This window comes from Arachis ipaensis, chromosome B9, assembly GCF_059453495.1.
Source record: "Arachis ipaensis isolate K30076 ecotype BB chromosome B9, ASM5945349v1, whole genome shotgun sequence".
Taxonomy (NCBI): domain Eukaryota; kingdom Viridiplantae; phylum Streptophyta; class Magnoliopsida; order Fabales; family Fabaceae; genus Arachis; species Arachis ipaensis.
In genome coordinates this window covers 49,014,615-49,018,809 of record NC_142444.1, presented here as the reverse complement: position 1 = coordinate 49,018,809, position 4,195 = coordinate 49,014,615, and the positions used below count along the sequence as shown (strand labels likewise).

Here is a 4,195-nt window from a genome sequence, read left to right as displayed (position 1 = left end):
GGGTAACATTTATCTCCAATGTTAGTATATCCGCTCCACTTGTGAACACAAAATCTGCAGCATCTGGATCACCAAATATCTTGAATCAAACCCATATAAAGGAGTGAGACAAAGAGAGAAATGACCCATACACAGACGTAGTTATTTATTTATTTCATCACAACACACATTGGCTTCTGTGGCTGGATTCAAATCATTTATACATATATACATAATGGAGTTTTAGTATACATAGCCATATGCAAATAACTGCATAATCCACATTCATGCAAGGTTTTTTTTTCAATCTTACCCATCTCTACATCAGACTAGAGTAATAATTTGAGTAAACTAATGACACATTCACTTATCTACATGACTATATCCTTTCCTTTGAATTTAAAATACTAATAAAAATATATAATGATTCCCAGAAGAACACAAGCAAACAGAGAGGATCATCCCAAGTCCTTGGGATATAATTACTATAAGTGGATTATATTAATTTCACTGTTTCGAAGTCAAATTCTATCTACTTGGGCAGGGTCTCAATTCAACAAAGCAACCATTGCTTACCTACTTTTAATTTTTCTATTCAACCACTCCCTGACAAATGCTCTCCATAATCCCATATAATCATCTTTAAATATTTGGTACACCACGCTTACTCTTTCTATCACTAATTAATTGCAAGAAGATAAATTAAAAAAATAAAACAAAACACCAACAACAACACAACATCAGCAACTATAACAAGATGAAAGGTTCGGAAAAATAACACAACAACATCCAAGGTGTTTCTGATCAAAATTAAAGCTACTCTTCCTCTAATTACCTACTTCAATTCTAATTAACTCAGTTCAGAACAAAATTAAAGGACATAAAGCAAAGAATGAACAGCACAAAACTCATGCTAGAAAACACAAATAAATACTACAAAATGATTCCATGTCACAGCAAACAAAATACCCCATCCAGCAAACAAAATACCCCATCCAGCTAACAAAAATTATGAGCAAAATTAAGTAATTAACCAAAACAAATTATTCCTATTTTCTAGTCACAGAAGATAAGATATTCAGAACCAAAAATCATGAACAACTTTAAAATTTCAGAATCAGTAATCACAAGCATCAACAGTGCAAAACTCAGGCTAGAATACACACATAAATGAATACCACACAAATACAAGTTTCTTCAAATCCTCTCCCAACGCTTTAGGGTTCAGTTCTAACAAAACACAACACAAAACATCTGTCTAACCTTAATACTTATAAAATTAAGCATACTACAGAACAAGAGCAGTTGGATAAGAGGGCCACTATGAACAGCGACGAGCCTCAGGGGAGTAGAAGTCCTGGACAATTTGCAGGAAAGGCTGAAGAGAGGGTCACAAAATTTGGTGGGTGCTTTTGGTTTCGCGGGTATGGGGCTTTCGGGGTTTTGGTTTGGCGGGTTTGCGAGTGAGAGAATACTTTGAGTCCCATAGTTTTTTATTTTTGGGGGTTTCTAGAACCCCTACTATTTAGAACCAAGGTTCTGAAAACTGGACCGGTCATCAAATTGCTTTAGTCATCGATTTACTGGTTTATTGGTCCAACCGGTCCAACCGGTGGTTCAAACAAAAAAACCATTTTAGAATAAATAAATTATAAAGGACCAAAGATGAGGAAAAGCAATAGAACTCCTATTAGATGCAACAGCATTCAACATTATCACATATTCTCACACACACATACAGAGCCTTATCTCAGAGAACAACCACAGCAAGTGACTTGGAAAGAAAATGTCAACACCGAAACAATCACAAGCATACAGAACATGTGGATATTGTTTAATATGATGAAGGGATATTACAAAAATGTATATTAATGTTTTATAAAAATAATAAAAATAAAAATAATTTAAAAAATTAAATATAAAATTTTAAAAATATTTTTCACCAATTGATAGTGTATATGAATATAAAGAATATTTTGAATATGAATTTTTATCTCTACTTCAAATTAGATACTATTAAAAATAGATAAATAAAGTTAATAACGTTTATAAATAGTTAATTATTTATAATGTTTATAAATCTTTAATTGAATTTTGTTATACATAATAACAATGTAATAAATTTATTTAATATCTTATTTAATTTAAATTTATAAATTTTATACAATATAAATTAAAAAACTTTTATACATTTTTTTAATATTTTTATTTTTAATGTTTAAATTATTATATCCAATTAATAAGATTAAAATTAAAATTAGATAGTCACCAAAAAAAAATTAAAATTAGAAAAGTTAACCTTATAAAAAGCTACTGAATATATTAAACCGCTAATATAATATTTAAGCAGGTTAGTACCCTAGACTTAAGTAGTATTCCATCCAATTTAAAATCATTGTGCTTTACAAAAAATGTTTTATTTTACCGGTATTATTTACCATGAATTTTTATAAATTCATACAATATTGATAAGAGAATTCCTTTTTTCCTTTTCATTTTTTGGAATTCAATTTACATGATTTTCTATTTTTAGTCTACGGGAGTTTTATAAACCCCCTTTAAAAAATTTTTAATCTTGGGTAAATAGCCGCCTCTTTCAATTTTTCCCAAAATTTGGCGCAAAAGGAAAACCTAAACCCGCCCAAACTAAAACATTCTTCTCAATCCTTCCCTAATTCCATCGTCTATGCTTCTCACCAGAATCTCTGTTTTGCTGAGCTTTGTTCCCTAAACCCATCGTATATCCTTCTCTAAACCCATCTTCTCGTCAGAAACTCTGTTCCTTGGCTGCTGCTGCTAATGGTTGCGTTGCTGACGCTCTTGTTTGCTGTTCGCCTGTTGCTCACTACCTGCGATGTCTTCTTCCCCCGACAGTTATTCCACAGGAAACTCAGGTCAAATATCTTATTAGAAGACAATAATACTACTTTTTTTCATACTTACCAAATTATTGGATTGTGTATTTGAACATCAGTTAAATGCTTAAAAGTTTATTGCCACTTCATTATGCAGGTGAAGAAAATGATCCAGCACGTTCGTCAGTATCAAGTTCCATTGCAGAAGTACATGGCAATGATGGATCTTCAGGTGTGGCCTTGTTTCTTGGCCAAAATACTTGTGATCTTGTCCTTTTTTTGCCCCATTATTTTTATATAGATCTATGAAATTCATCTTTAATGTGAAATAATATCTTGGGGCAAGTTTCTTCAGACATTTTATTTTGTTAGCTTTGGATTCGACTTCTAATGCTTTCACTTCAATATATTCCTTATTACAGGAGAGGAATGAACGGTTGTTTTATAAGCTTCTTATTGAGCACATCGAAGAGTTACTCCCAGTTGTCTATGCTCCAACTGTCGGTGAGGCTTGCCAGAAATACGAAAGCATCTTCATGCGTCCTCAGGATCTTTATATCAGCTTGAAAGAGAAGTAAGCTTGACTTTGACTTGGAATTATTGTTGATGAATATTTCCTGTGTTATTTGTGTATATTGTTTGGGTTTGAACTTAAAGGGGGAGGATTCTTGAAGTACTAAGGAATTGGCCTGAGAAGAACATTCAAGTCATTGTTGTAACTGATGGAGAACGGATCTTGGGTCTTGGGGATCTTGGTTGTCAGGTAATTTCTTCTGTACTTGTTGAAATTTATGAATCATATTGTTTTATGAATCAGGTCTAATGTTGCAATCTAATCTTTGGTAACATGTTGGTTCTTCATGGAATGGGAATACCAGTTGGAAAACTTTCTTTATATACAGCACTCGGAGGAGTTCGTCCGTCTGCCGTAAGTATATTCTATAAATTATCGCTATCATAAACTCACAATGATTATGCCTTCCATTTCTTGTCATGCCTATAAATATAATATAATCTGATAAAAATTTTCAGTGTTTGCCTATCACCATTGATGTGGGAACAAACAACAAGAACTTATTGAATGATGAGTTATATATAGGGCTCAAGCAAAGACGGGCGACTGGGCAGGTTCGTGACTAATATTCTTTTCCGAGTCATCATAGAGTTAATCATTTTTAAATTTAGCTATCACTTATATAATATGTCCTAATGTTGACTTCAGTTTAATTTTTCTGAATCCAGGAATATGCTGAACTTATGCATGAATTTATGAGTGCTGTCAAATCATATCTAGCATGAGGAGGTGCTAAACCTATTTTAACATTTATATTTTAGATAAAAGTAAGTACAGAAAATCAACT

General features: G+C 32.3%; 1 long non-coding RNA gene across 1 annotated transcript; it reads left to right on the top strand.

Moving 5' to 3' along the window:
• Positions 1–2,818: 2,818 nt before the first annotated feature.
• LOC107615486 (uncharacterized) lies at positions 2,819–3,357 on the top strand. The gene is made up of 3 exons (XR_015899029.1): positions 2,819–2,873; positions 2,992–3,066; positions 3,257–3,357. It is a non-coding gene; the product is annotated as an uncharacterized LOC107615486 (long non-coding RNA).
• The last annotated feature ends 838 nt before the right edge of the window (positions 3,358–4,195 follow it).